General features: G+C 47.7%; 1 long non-coding RNA gene across 1 annotated transcript in view; it reads left to right on the top strand.

The window, feature by feature from the left end:
* The window catches only part of LOC140385208 (uncharacterized), a 348,523-nt gene extending 330,929 nt beyond the window's left edge, over positions 1-17,594 (top strand). The window contains exon 6 of the long non-coding RNA XR_011933315.1: positions 17,426-17,594. This is a non-coding gene — a long non-coding RNA (uncharacterized lncRNA). The remainder of the gene's footprint in view (positions 1-17,425) is intronic.
* The last annotated feature ends 891 nt before the right edge of the window (positions 17,595-18,485 follow it).

Raw genomic sequence — 18,485 nt, 5'->3', positions numbered from 1 at the left:
GTGTTGACCTTGGGTAGGGTGCTCTTTCCAAAAGCCGGTGCAGACTCGATGGGCCGAATGGCCTCCTTCTGCACTGTAAATTCTATAAATTCTATTAAAAAAAGGATTTAGGGAGAAAAGTGGGGAGACACAGAAAAAGATATAAAAATCCCGGGAGAACATCCATTTTAATAGTCTGAACCTTGCCCACCATGGACAGGGGGAGGTTATCCCACTTCTGCAAGTCAGATTTGACCCCATTCACCAGACTAGCATTTAATTTATGGAGCAAGGCCCAATCATGGGCCACCTTGATCCCCAGATAGATACCGCTCTCCACGGGGTTAACCTGAAAGAATTCGCTCTTGTCCAAATCCAACTTATATGCAGAGAAGGAGCCAAAACTCCCGAGTAGCTTTATTATTTCATCTATAGGGGAGACTGGCTTCGTAATATAAAGAAGCAGATCATTTGTGTACAAGGACGCTCTATGATCCCTCCCTCCGTGATTTATTCCCTTCCACTTACTGGAAGATTTTAATGCTATGGCCAGTGGTTCAATTGCTAAAGCAAATAGAAGTGGAGACAATGGACATCCCTGCCTTGTACCTTTATTCAGCGGAAAATACGCCGAACTCAACACATTAGTGTGGACACTAACAATGGGCTATACCATAGATGAATCCAAGGTATGAACTTCTGCCTAAAACCTAACCTCCCAAAGATCTCAAAGTGATATCCCCATTCCACCCTATCAAACCCTTTTCAGCGTCCATACACACAATCACCTCTGGTTCGGGCACAGAAGCGGGGGAAAGGACAATATTTAACAGCCGACGTATATTGGCCGACAATTGTCAATCTTTAACAAAGCCAGTCTGGTCGTCCGTGATCACCTCTGGGAAGCGGGACTCCAACTGTAGCGCCAGCACCTTTGTGAGCAATTTAGCATCTGCATTCAAAAGTGAAATGGGTTGAAATGACCCACATTCTGTAGGGTCTTTTCCCTTCTTCAGGATCAGGGAAATAGAGACCTGCGCCAGAGTAACGGGCAGTGAGTCATTGAACATGTCCAATATTAATGGGATCAACAGGCCTGCAAACTTCTTGTAAAACTCACTGGGGAATCCATTGGGGCTGGGAGTTTTACCCGTCTGCATTAACCCAATGCATTTCATAATTTCCTCAGGGCCCAACTGGAATTCCAACTCCTCCCGCCTTTCTCTCTCCCATCAATGGAAAGGAAAACCCATCCAAATACTCCGCTGTGGCAGAACCCTCCAGGACCTCCGATCTATAGAGATCACATTGGAATCTTTCGAAAACCACATTGGCTTCAGACCCAAGTCCCTTATCTGTACAATTTCCCGGGATCAATCTGTCGCCTCAGCTGATGAGCTAAAAGGTGACTGGCCGTCTCCCCATGTTCACAAAGTGCCCCCCTTGAGCATCGCAGCAGGCTCACCGCGTTACCTGTTGATAGTGTTGCTGACTTTTGGTTGGCTCTTAATTCGTAATTTGCTCTGTTTGTTTAACCTTTGCTCTAGAGTCGCCAGGTATCTTTATGATACCGCCACGAGGTTCAAGTTCAAGTACTGATCAATAACTCAACACACCAATTAGTATGATTCAAATCAAAACGCATTTATTATATACAGTAAGTCACTACTTATGCATATAACTCTACTTTCCAGACTATTTCTATCACTAAAAGGCCTATACTTCGCTTCGGAATTGGCCCACCAGGTCAGGGGAACAAATGGCCTTTCGTTCAGGTTCTGAGTCTGCAGGATTCAAAAGCTGGTATGGATTTGTAGCTAGGAGCACCTATCACTTAGCGAGCGTTGACTGGAGACTTACTTGGTCGGTGCGGCAGCTGAGCAGTTTATTCTCAGGGGTTGATTCGCGTTGTTGAGTGACCCTGCCAAGAAGACCAATTTGAACTTGGGGGCTCTACTTTATAGTCCCCAGGGGCTTATCGCCCTTCGGGGCGGACCCCGTACCTGGTTCCAAATGATTGGACTGCGTTCCGATCACTTGGATCGATTTCTCCAATACTGGAGTTGTTCCCTGATCGCTGGGCGGTCCCTAAATGTCCGCTGGCCTTCCTTTGTCTTGGCTCCTGCTGTCGCCGAGGAGTCTGGCTTGGCTTTATTCACCTTAAGTGTTGCAATTGTGCCTTGGAATCGCTCATTACTATGCAGATGGCTGCTGGTTTCAGTGCTGTCTGGTTTTTGCAAGTTCCAATACACAGGATTTCTGCACTTGCTCGTTTTTGCCTGTGTTGGCTGAATTTCCCTTTAGTCTTTGCTGTTCTCCATTTTAAGTCGGGGAGTTGCCAACCCAGGTGGCTACACCCCCTCCTTGTGATCCCTAACGCGAAGCGTGAAGGATCACATAACTGCGTTGTCTTCATTCCCTGACCCAGCGAGCACTCTTCCATGGCCTCTACACTGACCATAACTATGCAATGAAAATTTTTAGCTAACATTCTAAGTGGCGCTATGTCATAAAGGGGCATGCATTACAAAATAAAACAAAACGGTACCTCTAATCTTCCTAACAATACAAAAATAAAAGCATTCACATTTTTCCTGGCTTGGCAGTCAAGCACAGGGTTGTACAATCTTTCCGTCGTAAATGAAACTTAAAAAAAAAAATGTACAAAAAGAACACAAACGAATGTCCTTTATTATAGATTGAGGGGTTCGGGATTGGATTGGATTAGTTTATTGTCACGTGTACCGAGGTACAGTGAAAAGTATTTTTCTGCGAGCAGCTCAACAGATCATTAAGTACATGAGAAGAAAAGGGAATAAAAGAAAATACATAATAGGGCAACACAACATATACAATGTAACTACATAAGCACTGGCATTGGATGAAGCATACAGGGTGTAGTGTTAATGAGGTCAGTCCATAAGAGAGTCATTTAGGAGTCTGGTGACAGCGGGGAAGAAGCTGTTTTTGAGTCTGTTCGTGCGTGTTCTCAGACTTCTGTATCTCCTGCCCGATGGAAGAAGTTGGAAGAGTGAGTAAGCTGGGTGGGAGGGATCTTTGATTATACTGCCTGCTTTCCCCAGGCAGCGGGAAGTGTAGATGGAGTCAATGGATGGGAGGCAGGTTCGTGTGATGAACTGGGCGGTGTTCACGACTCTCTGAAGTTTTTTGCGGTCCTGGGCCGAGCAGTTGCCATACCGGGCTGTGATGCAGACCGATAGGATGCTTTCTACGGTGCATCTGTAAAAGTTGGTAAGGGTTAATGTGGACATGCCGAATTTCCTTAGTTTCCTGAGGAAGTATAGGCGCTGTTGTGCTTTCTTGGTGGTAGCGTCGACGTGGGTGGACCAGGACAGATGTTTGGAGATGTGCACCCCTAGGAATTTGAAACTGCTAATTTTCAAGGGGTCCTGGTGATAACCGAACATAGGGCATCTTATCCAGTATACCGGGGTGCGAGCGCAGTAGGCTCTCCTTCGCCATTTCCTCATGCGGATAGTCTGCACGATGCTGCAGAGTATCGCCAATGCTACTAGGGATTCGACTACGTAGGAAAGGAGTACCATGTTATGAGCTTATCACACCATGATGGTGTGGTGTTGCCTGTTACTGGGCTCTGGGTGCTATGGGGAAGTGAATCATTAACTGCTGGGGGGGTTGGGGTCAGGGGGTTCACGTTCGCACGCAACCGAATACACATTATAATGGTGGTGATCAACACGGAGGATGTCCTCATTGTTCTTCTCCTTTCTCTTCTCTTTTCTTTCCTTGGGGCTTCTGGGGTTCTGTGGGATTAAGCATAGTTTCTGTTACTACCTTGGTTAATATCTCGTACGTTAGTATGTATGTCCTTTAGTGCCAATAACCCTTTATAATTTGTCACCATGTGTGACTCCCTCATTTTTTTTTTTTTTTAAACCGAATATTCAGGACAAGACACACTTAAAAATACTGAAACAGTGCGAGCCGTCTCGCAGGCTGTGCGATGTACCATCCAAGTGTTTGAGGATGTAAATAGCATAGGGATGGCAACCTAAGGGTTGCCGGAAAACAAAACAAAACTTTTTGAACCAAGAGTGCCGAAATGAGGTGCGTATGGGCCGCGACGGGTAAGATTTGGATTGAATCCCCGGGTAGGATGGTGATCAATGCCGTATGTGCTCTACCCGAGCATAGTTGACCAGAGGGGGGGTCCTCAGGCAGGGCGGAGACCAATGCCGTTTCTCCACTGCCTGAGCAACCGACAAGAACAGGCAAAAGTGTAGTCATCATGGGGGGGTTGCCGTATTGGTTCTACCTTCGAACCAGAAGAGCAGTTATGAACGGGGGTCTGGCAAGCTCTCAGCGGTTTCTGGCGATGAGCGTGCGGGCAAGTTTTCATAGGTTTCGGCAGACAAATATGGCGTGGGGCCGTGGAAAAACAAATTTCCGATCTTACATACAACACATAACAATAACAGTAACAAACAACATTAAACATGCTGCAGGTTCCATCAGAAAGGACACTGTTTCTCCCAAGCGGTTCCTTTTTAAAACATCATCTGGACACCTCAGTTATCAGTTTCGAGCAGGGTCACAAAGGGGTTCTCGCTTTGGGAGTAAGACTCAAAGTCGTCATCTTCTCCGGGATGCCATACTCTCAAATGTATTAGGGCTGCATGGTGCGATTTGGGGTCCATCTCGTCGTTCCGGACGAGCCTGTATGAATTATCGCAGTGCCAAAAGGTAGTGTCTAGTTCTGTGGGGACGGAATCGTCATTGTAGGGCGGTGGTATTTGGTGGGGTTTGTTGAGGAATGTGATGAGGAAGGGATCACTCGAATCGTGGTCAGGTTCACTTGGTGTGGGTCCTGTTGCATGGGGATAGTATGGAGGCGTGCTGTGGCTATTGTCTGAGTCACAGTCGCTGTCGCTCCTTCTGTTGTCTGTAGACGTTCCGGGGCGGAGTCTAGAGGTCGGGGGTGGAGTCGAGGGCGAGTCCGTGGATGTGGTGGCCGTGTTGGGGGAGGGTAGGAATGCGTTGGCTGTGGGCGGGGTGTGGTCTGCTGCTTCGAGCATGACGTGGTGTGCGTGGTTCGACTGTGGGCAATATGCCTTAAGCTGGTTGATATGGAACCACGCAGTCTTTCCGTTGGGGTACTTAATTTTATAGACGGAGGGGCTTACTTTGTCTGCAATGGAGTACGGACCCGAATATTTAGGTGACAGGAATGTGCTGGGGTTATAGATTGAGAGCATGACCTGCTGTCCTACCTCAAACTCAGTCGCATGCACTGTCTTGTTGAAACAGGCCTTGCTCTGTTTCTTCCTTGTGCCTAATCTTACTGTGGCTGCTAGCTGAGCCGTTTTCACATTTTCAACTAACTGTTTGACTGCTTTCTCGTGTGTGAGGGCCGTCACTTCGGGGCTGGTCAAGTCCAATACTAATAAAAATTCTGTGCCTTTCATGGGGCGTCCAGTCATGAGAGCGTGTGGGGTGTAACCTGTGGATGTTGAAATAGTATTTCTCAAAAACATCAGCGCAAAAGGGAGGACTGAATCCCAAGTGGTGTTGTTTTGCTGGACCATTTTTCGGAGGGTAGCTTTTAGGGTCCGATTCACACGCTCCACGATACCACTTGACTGGGGGTGGTATGTGATATGGAATTTTTGGGTAATGCCAAATATCGTGAGGACGTTCTTCATGACACGTCCCGTAAAATGGGAACCTTGGTCGGATTCAATGCTGCGGGGGAGTCCCCATCTTGCAAAGATGTGTTGGGTTAAGATCTTTGCGGTGGTCTTTGCCGTGTTCCTTCTGGATGGGAATGCCTCTACCCATTTAGTAAAAGTGTCTATGACGACTAATACACATTTGTAACCATTCCTGCAAGGGGGCAATGGTCCAATAAAATCGATCTGGAGGTTAGTCCAGGGGCCATTAACGGGGCGGGTGTGACTAAGCTGAGCCTTCTTTGCAGATCTGTCCGGATTGTTCTGGGCACAGATAAGGCAATTCTCAACGTAGTGCGTTACATCTTCTTTTAAACTTGGCCACCAACAGAGCTGCCTGAGGTGGGCTGTAGTGGGATCAATTCCCTGATGTCCATGACTGTCATGGAACAAACAAATAAGTTGATTCCTGTCCTGTTCAGGAACCACATAAAGGGTGTCTTTTAACATCGCACCGTCATGTGTGGTCAGTGCATTTTTAAAGCTAACGTAAGGTGCTGGAAATTGTCCTTTCAAAATCTCCCTGAGATTGCTATCCTGCTTCTGGGCCTGCACTAAATCCTCGATATTAGTCTGCGAGACCTGAACTGCATTCACTGGTGCGCTTTCGGGAGGTGTCCAAATATATACATGCCTGGAACCTGCTTTGGCCAGTGCGTCGGCTTTTACATTTCCAGGGGGGGAGGAACGGTGGTGACTGCGAACTTTAACAATTCCGAATGTCCTGTCCTGTGCTTTCTCTAAAATGTGGCGGAGCAATGGGGCTGAAGGGAGGGGTTTTCCGCCTGCGGAAACAAATCCTCTTGTTTTCCACAGGGGTAGGAATTCTGTATGGCTGTTGCGGACATAGAGGCTGTCCGAGTATATGTCTGCTGGGCTGGGGAAAGAATCTGGGTGATCTATAATATACGCAACGGCTGCTAGTTCTGCCGCCTGTGCGCCTAAGTGTCCTGGTAGTTTTAGTGAGATTTCTTCTAGGGCGCGTCCCTGCACGTCCTCGACATATATGCCGCATCCTGTAATGCGCTTCCCTTCTAATACTGTGGAAGAACCATCCACATATATCCTTAGAGGTGCGCACGTGTCTGTGTGCTGGGGGCTCTGGGGTGAACTACCTACCTTTCTGGGGGGTGTTTTTGCAATAAAGGGGCCTGTGTTGTGGTGGGGTGAGATGATTTCACATTCGTGGGGGGTGCCTGGGTACTGAAGGTTGTCGGCTAAGAAAGTGTGGGTCTTGGTCCTTTTAACAGTGATGTCCCGTCCCTGCAAATGAAGGGTCCATCTAGCTGCTCTAATGTGGCTAACTGTACCGTCCTTAAGTCGTCCGTCTAGTAAAAGTTGGGTGGGGGTGTGTTCTGTGAGGATTGTGATGGGGTTTAGTCCGATTATGTAGGAAAAATACTGAACTGCCCAGAAAACTGCAAGCAGGTGCCTTTCACAGGCCGAAAATCCCTGCTCCACAGGATCTAAAAGTCTGGATGCGTAAGCCACGGGTCTTAATTGTTCGTGCCGTTCCTGGAGGATCACGGCCAAAAGGGTGCGGTCTGTACGAGCTATCTCTATAGCATAGGGGGAAAGCGGGTCTGGAACCTGTAGTGCGGGGGCTGCAATGAGGGCTCTTTTCAAAGCATCCACAGCATCCGTATGCTGCGGAATCCATTCCGAAGGGGCTCCTTTCTTTAGGAGTTCCGAGAGGGGTGCTGCCTTGCTGGCGAAACCGTCAATGTGGTTTCGGCAGTAGCCAACCAGTCCTAAAAACGACCGGAGGGCTGAAACATTCTGGGGAAGGGGCAATTTGGCAATCGAGTCAATTCTTCTATGCTCGATCTCGCATTTACCGTGCGTGATAATCGTACCCAAATATATCACTTTGTTTTCCAAAATCTGGGCCTTTTTTGGGTTTACTTTGCAGCCAATCTGTTGTAGGAGTTCCAGGAGTTCGGACAGAAACTTGATGTGCTCTGCCTTGGTGTCTGTCTGCAGTAATAGGTCGTCCACATACTGGACCAGACATTCGGGGCGAGAAAATTTTGACAAACCATTCGCCAGCTGTCGGTGGAAAATGGAGGGGGAGTTGTGGAATCCTTGTGGAAGGCATGTCCACGTGTACTGCTGACTTTTAAAAGTGAAGGCAAATTTGTATTGGCACGCTTTTGCCAATGGAATGGACCAGAATCCGTTACTGACGTCCAAAACCGTAAAGTATTGTGAGTTGAGTCCCTGTTTGAGCATGGTCTCGGGACTTGTGGCTACCGTGGGGGCTGCTGCGGGGGTGACTTTGTTGAGTTCCCGGTAATCGATGGTCAGTCGCCATGATCCATCGGGCTTTCTCACTGGCCACATCGGGGCATTATTAGTGGAGGCTACTGATCTGAGTACTCCGTGCTATAATAAGCTGTTGATCACTTTTGCGATTTCTCCCTCTGCCTTTTGGGGAAAACCGTATTGCTTTTGGGGTCTAGGGTCAGGTCCTGTGATTTGAACGGAACCAGTCATCCGGCCACAGTCGTGTTTGTGGGTCGCAAATGCTGTCCTGTGCTTCTGCAGAACTGCCCTGACCTGCTTGTCTGTGCTAATCATGGTCGGGTCAAACCAAAATTCGCCGACTGCGCTAATCTTGTTTGCGTATTCACCTATTGTGAGCGTTGCGGGGGCTCTTGCGGATTTTGCCATTCTCCAAACATATTGGTTTACCGGATCAAATGAAAAGTGGTGGGAGTTCATAAAGTCAATTCCCAAAATGTATTCTGCTGTGTGGGGTAGATCGACTAAAACTATGGGGTGCTTTGTCGTTATATTGCCAATCTGAATGGGTACAGGGGCTGTGATGTGTCCCTGCCTGTGAAGCCGCTGAGGGTGATTGTGGCTGTAGTGGGCAACATGTCTTTTTGGAACATGGTGGAGGAATTGATTGTGGTGCGGGACCCTCCTGTGTCCCAGAGAAATTTGATGGGCTGTCCCCGTATCTTTGCTGCAACTACTGGTCGGCTGGACCTATCCCAAAGGGTGTCGCAGACCCAACTGGGGGAGCCCGAACACCGTCAGTCCGTTCCATTCAGGTCCGGCTGGTCTGAACGGGTGCTCACACTATGTATGGGCTCTGTCCTATTCTTATTCAGAGTGCCTGCCTGCTGGGCTCTCTGTGGCTTTTGTGGGGCATTGCATTCTCGTGCAAAGTGTCCTAACTGTCCACAGTTGTAACACTCCTGTGGCTTTTGTGGGGGGCTGTTCCTGCCTTCGTTCACCCATGTGGGGTTCTGGTGCGTTTTCACCGTTTGGATGTCTGCTTCTGCCTGCTGTTCCTCGGGTTTCCTAACTGCGGGTTTGTTTTGGACAGATTGTTCCTAGGTGCGGGACAATCTCTTTAAAACCCATTTCTCATTGTGGGCTTCCTCTGAGGGGTCATAGTTGGTACAGGCTTTTTGTTCTGCCTCTGTGGCATGGGAGATAAGGGTGCGGGTCCATTTGGCCATACCTTCTTGGGACAAATGGGCGCGTTCTAAGTTACCGAAAACTGCTGTGAAATGAATCCACAGGCGTCCAGCAAACGCTATGGGGTGTTCCGTCTTTTTCTGCCTGCACTTATTCAGGCCTTCTACTGGGTCACCTCTGTTGTAGCTGATCGCATCTAGGATCGCTGCGTGCATCTCTGCAAGGGTGCCTCCTCCTACATTCTGTGGGTCGGGAAGGGGTGCTACGACCGAAGGGTCTAAACTCAAAACTGTGAGCTTCACGTGCTCACGCTCATCCAGGCCGCCTGCTGCTTTACTCTCGCAAAGAAGTGGTGGGGGTCTGAGGTGGGGAGGAACGGTGTGATTTTCTCGCACGGGTCCCGTAATTGGGTCACGGTTAAGGGGGTGGTATAAAGAAATTCTGTATCTCCGTCCGATGTGACTGTGCGGTGGGTGGTTACTGGATTCATTGGTGCCTGAACTATCTGCGATGTGGGGGTTGGGCGCTTTTCTCTTCTGGGGCTTTCCTTGTGCACATGTTCCCTGAACATATCTATGCGCGGTCTCATTTAATTCTTCCCAATCCGGGCCGTCTTCTGTATTTAACTGGGATCCAAAGGTGCTCTGGAATCCATTCTGAACTGAAAGCAAAGACTGCAGTTCTGCAATCTGCTTCCTGCACTTCGCGTGATCTAATGAACTTTGTTTCTGCTCCGTGGTGGCAGCATGGAGTGCTCGCAATGCTGCTTTCAGGTCGCTACACTGCCTTTGCAATGTCTCTACCTGTTTCTCTGTTTCCTCTCTTACCAGGACTGCACGTTGTGTGGCCTGAGAGGCCTTTTCGTACTGTGTCTGGAAGCTGCTTAAATGCGCCAGACAAGACTGGTGTGCCCACTTGGCATCATCCACCTCTCCGCCCTTTGCTGCTAACTTCCTTCTCAACTCTATGTTCTCTTTCTCAACCTCACTTACATCGACCTTGCTCATTCGATGTACTCCTATCTCTTTACGGAGCGTCTGAATGGCCTCCTCTGTGCCTCACAATTGTGCCAGACAGGACACGATTGCCATCGGCTTGCGAGCTTTTTCCAAGCTTTTCTTATGAATCTCTGACAGGTTCTCCCACCAAGTATGTCCTATACTCCCGGGTCCTGTTTCCTCATTGGCACAGAATTCACTCCAAAGGGGCCATCCCTTCCCTGTGAGATATTTCCTGATCTCCTCTTCCCAAACGGGACACTGTCCTACTCTACTGCTGGTCGCTGTGACCACGATTTTCTTCAGGGTTCATGACGCGTTGCATTGCCTGCATTGCCATCTTTCCTCTCTAAATACTCTCTCAAAATTTGGAACGAGGGGTACTAAGGCGGTGCTGTAATTACGGGTATGGCTTTCGCTATTTTCCGGAATACAAACACCCGATAGATTTTTGTTGCGAAAAACTATCAGTTTTACCTTATAGTCCTGTTAGGTACGCATGCACCTATGAGGAATTATGAGGATTGATCAGAACTGCTTGAACACTTGCAGTTTTTCTGTTCCCAATCGGATACTAATTCAAATTTTTGGGTTCGCCCGGAGTGGTTAACCCACTTCTAAATCGGGTCCCACCAGAGTCGCCAGTAATATGTTGCTGACTTTTGGTTGGTTCTTAATTCGTAATTTGCTCTGTTTGTTTAACCTTTGCTCTGGAGTCTCCAGGTATATTTATGATACCGCCCCGAGGTTCAAGTTCAAGTGCTGATCAATAACTCAACACACCAATTAGTAAGATTTAAATCAAAACACATTTATTATATACAGTAAGTCACTACTTATGCATATAACTCTACTTTCCAGACTATTTCTATCACTAAAAGGCCTATACTTAGCTTCGGAATTGGCCCACCAGGTCAGGGGAACAAATGGCCTTTCGTTCAGGTCCTGAGTCTGCAGGCTTCAAAAGCTGGTATGGACTTGTAGCTAGGAGCGCCTATCTCGTAGTGAGCGTTGACTGGAGACTTACTTGGTTGGTGCGGCAGCTGAGCAGTTCGCTCTCAGGGGTTGATTCGCATTGTTGAGTGACCCTGCCAAGAAGACCGATTTGAACTTGGGGGCTCTACTTTATAGTCCCCAGGGGCTTCCCGCCCTTCGGGGTGGACCCCGTACCTGGTTCCAAATGATTGGACTGCGTTCCGATCACTTGGATCAATTTCTCCAATACTGGAGTTGTTCCCGGATCGCTGGGCGGTCCCTAAATGTCCGTTGACCTTCCTTTGTCTTGGCTCCTGCTGGCGCCGAGGAGTCTGGCTTGGCTTTATTCACCTTAAGTGTTGCAATTGTGCCTTGGAATCACTCATTACTATGCAGATGGCTGCTGGTTTCAGTGCTGTCTGGTTTTTGCAAGTTCCAATACACAGGATTTCTGCACTTGCTCGTTTTTGCCTGTGTTGGCTGAATTTCCTTTTAGTCTTTGCGGTTCTCCATTTTAAGTCGGGAAGTGGCCAACCCAGGTGGCTACAATAGTAATTCAAATTGTGTCTGCAGCTTTTTCCTACTCGCAAGCAACCCAGGGGTGGGGAGAAGTGAGTACTGATGGTTCACCTCAAGAATGGAGTGCTCCAATCTCTGCTGCTCCACCCTCGCAGTCCATTCCATATGTGCTTGTAGGAAATTATCTCCCCCCCCCCCCCCTAATGACCACCTTAAGGGCTTCCCACAGCGTAGAAGTGTGATAGCCTCCCTTTTATTGAATTTGATAAACTCACGAATGGCAGAGGACATACCTTCGCAAAACCTTTTGTCCGCCAACACCGCTGTATCCAATCTCCATGGCGGGCGTTGAGAGGGAACTGACTCCAGAGCTAAATCCACAAAATGTGGAACATGGTCCAAAATGACAATCACCGAATACCCCACCTTCTTCACCTGGGGAGGAGAGACCTACCCACCACAAAAAAGCCAATCCGTGAGTAAACCTGATGGACATGGGGGGAAAAAAAGTCTTTATCCCCCCCGGGCCCGTTGTCTTTTGGACGAGACATTCAACTGAGGCCACTTACGCCTGCTTGGGTGGTTGCGGAAGGTCCCCTGACACTTTTTGTAGAAAAGGGTGTGACTCCTGGTGTCTAGGCCAATGCTTATCCCACAATCAACATCACAAAAAGAGATTATCTAAGGGAGCGTCACGGTGGCGCAGTGGCTAGCACTGCTGTCTCAGGGCACCAATGAACCGGGTTCGACCCCGGCCCGGGGTCACTGTCCGTGTGGAGTTTGCACATTCTCCCTGTGTCTGCGTGGGTTTCGCCCCCACAACTCAAAATTGTGCAGGGTAAGTGGATTGGCCACGCTAAATTGCCCCTTAATTGAAAAAAAAAGATTGGGTACTCTAAATTAAAAAATATATCTATATATTATCTAGTCGTTCTCAAATTGCTCTGTGCAAATTAGCTGCTGTGTTTCCTCCGTTACAACATTGGTTGTAAAGTGCTTTGAGATGTCCAGTGGGTGTGAAGAATGCTACACTGTTAATTTCACAATCTTTAAATTTCATTGGTTAAAGAAAGCCTTTTGCTGCGCCACTAGAGGGCACCAAATATATTTGAATTGCAAACAAACAAGAAAGCTTCACTTATATAACTTCCACCTCTTCTTTACACATTCGCACGGCCCTCTTCTGACACTCTTGCTAGATTTTTATCTCCATGTCTTGTAAGAGACTTTTCACCAATCACTTTTTTTAAAATTAAGAATACTCAATTATTTTTTTTCAATTAGTGTGACCAATCCACCTACCCTGCACATCTTTGGGTTGTGGGGGCAAAACCCACGCAAACACGGGCACAACGTGCAAACTCCACATGGACAGTGACCCAGAGCCGGGATCGAACCTGGGACCTCGGCGCCGTGAGACTGCAGTGCTAACTACTGCGCCACCGTGCTGCCCTCGTTCACCAATCTCTACTTCACGTCTACTGCATCCACACCTTTGTTGCCCCTAGACTTGGCTATTTCAATATATTCCTGCCAGCTTCCCTTACTTACTCTCCATAGACTTGAGCTCTTTCAAAACTCTGCTGCTGTGTCTGACACCAGCTCCAGTTCACCTTGTGCTCACAGACCTAAATTGGCTCCTGGTTAAGCAATACTTTGGTTTAAAACTCTTCCTTGTTTTCAAATTCCTCAATTGCCTCACGCTGCATAGCTCTGTAATCTTCTCCTGCCCCCACAACCCTCTGAGATATCTGCACGCCTATTAAATATCCCTGATTTTAATCAGTGCACCATTGGTGACTGTGTCTTTAGTTGACTAAGCCTTAAGCTCTGGATTTTTCTCACTAAATCTCAACTCTAATCCCTCCTTTTAGCACACTTTTTTTTAAATTTAGAGTACCCAATTCAATTTTTTTCCAATTAAGGGGCAATTTAGCGTGGCCAATCCACCTAATGTGCACATCTTTGGGTTGTGGGGATGAAACCCACGCAGACACAGGGAGAATGTGCAAACTCCACATGGACAGTGACCCAGAGCCGGGATCGAACCTGGGACCTCGGCGGCGCGAGGCAGCAATGCTAACCACTGTGCCACTCGACAGGAAATGTGGCCCTGAGCTTCGGATCACTTGGTGCTTAATACCTTGTATGGCTGTGACCTTTACAATCAATGAGAGCTCAAGGACCAGAGCTATATATTTCAGCTTGATCGTTAATGCTCTCACATTTAATTGTCGTCGAGTCATTATTGTACAGAAAGACTTGGTTCCTCAAGTCTCTGTCAGAAAAATGTGTCTGTTCATATCCTGCTGGACAGTAGACTGGTCGCTGGTCTTGGTCAGATTGGTGCCAACAGCATGGGGCTCGAACCCCATTCTGGCTGGGGTGAACTCGGGATCTGCCTCCTCGCCGCACCCACAGTGAACGTTGTGACGCTGTGAGTCGGACCTGCGGAGAACTCAATTAGAATTGGGACACAAATTGCCCCTCTACTCTTCCCAGGTTATGCTCCCAGAGTTGATTGACTCCCTCTGATACGAATCACACATTCACAAAAGCGCTGAGTATTGTCCATTAGCACCCGATTTCCCTGGGTTTCTGGGGCTATGACTCATCTTTCATTCTCACTCCACAGTATAAATATTTCCCACTTTCTCGGTCTGTTAGCTTTGACAAAGAGTCATCGGACTCAAAACGTTAGCTCTTTTCTCTCCCTACAGATGCTGCCAGACCTGCTGAGATTTTCCAGCATTTTCTCTTTCGTTTCAGATTGCAGCATCCGCAGTAATTTGCTTTTATCCAGTAGGTTATGTGGTGCCACTGGCTTTCCACACGCTGCCTGGATTGAGCCTGTTGCAAAGACGTTGAGCACGACAGTAACCTTTTTTTTGACAGTACAGCTATTGATAGGACAGCTATTAAAAATATTCTTGATTCCAAACACACTCAACAAATCACATAATCATCCAAAAAAACATCGTCAAATTACATACAGTTGTCATTTTCCCCATTTTTCCCCCTTAACTAACACAAACTCCTGCCCATCGCGCCCCCCCCCCCCCCCACCCCACAAACACACACGCTGGCGACAAACAGATCCTTGAATGGAGACAGAAACAGCCACCATTTTACATAAAACTCCTCCTCTGACCCTTGAAGAGTGACCTTAATCTTTTCCAGCTGCAGGAACGCCACCATATCTTCCAGCAAGGGCCTTGGAGCAGTGAGGGAGGGGGAACTCCATAACTAATTCTACCACGTTGCCATGTTTGTAGTATCAGGCCACCACCCCAACGGACTCTTTTTTAACAGGGGGTGAATGTGGTAGTAGAGGTATTACGGTACCTGGTAATGTTGGAACACCATTGGTAGAAATTGTATGCTTCCTATTGGTCAAGCTGTATGGTAGCTCCGCCCTGCTAGGCAGGGTATAAGAGCCCGTGCCGCCCCAGCAGCCTTCATTCTGTACCTGAGCTGCTGGGGGAAACATCTAGCTTATTAAAGCCTTCAGTTGGACTACAACCTCGCTTTAGTGGTCATTGATCGTGCATCACGACAAAAAACAGTAAATACTTTCATATAAAGCAACAAATAGCCCATCTTTACCTCATCAACCATTAACAAGAATGAATAGGAAAAAAAACAAAAATAACAAACGAGCCTCGCCCCTTTCCAAACAAGTTTCCTTTGCAACTTGGATGAAATACAATTATTTCAACCCCAGTCCATTCTTTTGAATGAACGCCTCGGTTTCCTCTGGAGTCTTGAAGTGATGACATTTATTCTCATAGGTCACCCAAAGACATGTGGGGTAAATCATGCCAAGCCAAACTTTCTTACGACACAATGCCACCTTAGCCTTTCCCCCTGGCAAGCGCTGAACCAACGTCTTGATCTTTTGCACCCTGTGCTTGTCCCATCTGCTGTTCGGTGTTCTTTTTTCCATTTTAAGATTTTTTTCCTTTTCCTGATAACTGTGGAACTGAACCACAAAGCCTGAGGTGGCTCCCCAGCATGAAGCTTCTGTTTCGGTGACCCCCGGGTACGATCCAGGTCAGGAGGGGCCGCCATTACCTCTCCCGATCGTCCAGATCCCTCACCTTGACTAGCCCCACTTCCTCCACCTCCTGTATACAATATCCATTCCCCCCCTGACTCAAACCCATGATTCCCGCACAGCCTTTCCACCCTAAAATGCCTCCTCAACTGATTCCAAATCTTCACCGTGGGCTGCATTACCGGGCTTCCTGAATACCTACTCGGCGCCATTGGCAACTCTCCCATCACCATAGCTCTCAAACTGGACCCCATACAAGATTCCTCCTCCGCCCTTACCCCTTCTCCTTCCCACCATCGCCGCACCTTATCCACATTCGCCGCCCAGTAATAATGAAGCAGGTTCGGCAACGCCAACCCACCCTGCTACCTCTGCCTCTGTAGCAGGATCCTCCCCAACCTCGGCCCCTTCCCCGCCTGTACAAAGTCTGAAATAATCATGTCCAATTTCTGAAAAAAGGCCTTTAGTATAAAGATCGGGAGAGCCTAAATGATAAAGAACAACCTCAGCAGAATATTAATTTTCACCACTTGGACCCTCCCTGCCAACATACGTCAACTGCAGTGTATCCCACCTCCTAAGATCCCCCGACCTCCTCCACCAGCTTCGTTAAGTTCCACTTATGTAGCGCCGTCCATTCCCTCGCTACCTGAATCCCCAAATATCTGAATCTATCCCTCGCTACCGGGAATGGCATCCCCCCTAAATTTGCCTGTTGTCCCAGCTCATTCACCAGCAAGAGCTCGCTTTTCCCTACATTAGTTTGTATCCCGAGAACTCTCCAAACCTCCCCAACAGGCCCATAATCCTTCCCATACTCTCCAGCGGAGCCGAAGCATACAGCAAAAGGTCATCGGCATAGAGCAACACCCAGTGCTCCCTCTCCCCTCATAATCTCGTGCCATTCCGCCAATCCCCTAAAAGCCATCGGCAATAGCTCTATGGCCAGCATAAACAACAACGGCGAAAGCAGGTACTGCCTCGTTACCCTGTGTAAGTCAAAGCTTCGCAAACTCATATTATTCGTCCTTGGTGCCACATATAGCAACCGCAACCATTTTTGGGCCAAACCCAAACCTTCCCAAAATCTCAAACGTGCTTCTATATCTCGACATTTATCCGGCGGCTCGCTCAACATTTTGAATTGATCTTGAACTGATCTGTGATGTTGGTTTGCATGATTTGTTCACCTGTACCCCTAGATCCCAGTGCTCTTTTACTATGTCCAGCTTCTTATTTCCTAAGGTGTAGATGTTTCTGGTTCTTCTACTAAAGTGTGTCATTTCACATTCATCTGTTAAAGGGCAGCACGGTGACGCAGTGATTAGCACTGCTGCCTCACGGCGCTGAGGTCCCAGGTTCGATCCCGGCTCTGGGTCAGTCCGTGTGGAGTTTGCACATTCTCCCCGTGTCTGCGGGGGTCTCACCTCCACAACCCAAAGATGTGCAGGCGAGGTGGATTGGCCACCCTAAATTGCCCTTTAATTGGAAAAAATAATTGGGTACTCTAAATTTATTTCCAAAAACATTTACCTGTTAAAGTTTATTTGTCTCTGAACTGCTCATTCCCCATGTTCTCTAAAGTTTTTTTGTATTACGCTGCATTATTCCTCTGTTATTCCCTCAAGTTTGGTATTTAACCACAGATTTTGATTGAGTTATTTATTTCTAAGACCAAATAATGAATGTAAGTTATAACTAACAGATGCTCACTGATCCATGTGGAACACTTTTATACCTTCCTCCAATCCAAGGTTTCCCAAACTTTTCCAGCCACGGAACCCTTTTGACTTCCCAAGAATACAGATAGAACCCCGGAGAAACGTTCTTATTGTGTTGGAAGAGTTAAATCACAAAGAAAAATGATTATTGCGCAACAGGAACAACAAAATTTTTAAAATAAAAGTTTCTATGTCTTCTGTGTACATTTGTTACAATTTTAAAAAGTTCTCTACAAGTATTTCCAAGTCTCGCCTTCATTTTGTCATTCCTAATAGGAGTGATTCTGATCTTTTGCTCAAAATTAAATTCAAACTGGGAGTGCTGCTGGAGGGCTGAATTCTTATACGCACACACCCCACATAGACCCACACTCGCTCACCTCTCTCACACACGTTCATCTCACGCACACACTCACCTCACACGCACATTCACCTCTCTCACGCACACACTCACCTCACACGCACATTCACCTCTCTCACGCACACTCACCTCACACGCACATTCACCTCTCTCACGCACACATCTCACGCACATGCTCATACTCACCTCACTCACCTCTCACACACACGCTCACCCACTCCTCTTATGGACTGACCTGATTAATATTACACTCTACGTATTTACATTGTGTACCTTGTGTTGCCCTATTATGTATTTTCTTTTCTTTTCATGTACTAAATGATCTGTTTGAGCTGCACACAGAAAAATACTTTTCACTGTACCTCGGTACGCATGACAATAAACAAATGCAAACTTACCTCTCTCATGCACACTCACCTCTCTCACACACAATCTCCCTGTGACCCCTGTGGACAGTCTTTCTTGGGCCCCCACGTCCCGGTCTCTCTCGGCCCTCATGGCCCTAGCCCCTCTTGGCCCGGCCTCTTCCACCCCATAGATACAACCTACTTTGTTCCGTCATCTTTGGTTTTGGCCTTGCCTCTGAACTTAAATTGATTTTGCTGATATTTCCTGGTCATCTAATCAGAGGCTGGCTTCTCGGTGCATTGGTTGCTGATAGGTGGTCTAGTGCGCCTATCAGTAGCCGACAAAGTGAAAACGCTGCCTTTGATTGGTCCAGCCAGAAAGATA

Source organism: Scyliorhinus torazame, chromosome 11 (genome assembly GCF_047496885.1).
Source record: "Scyliorhinus torazame isolate Kashiwa2021f chromosome 11, sScyTor2.1, whole genome shotgun sequence".
NCBI lineage: Eukaryota > Metazoa > Chordata > Chondrichthyes > Carcharhiniformes > Scyliorhinidae > Scyliorhinus > Scyliorhinus torazame.
The sequence above is the reverse complement of the archived record's forward strand: the minus strand, read 5'-3'. Positions and strand labels throughout refer to the sequence as shown.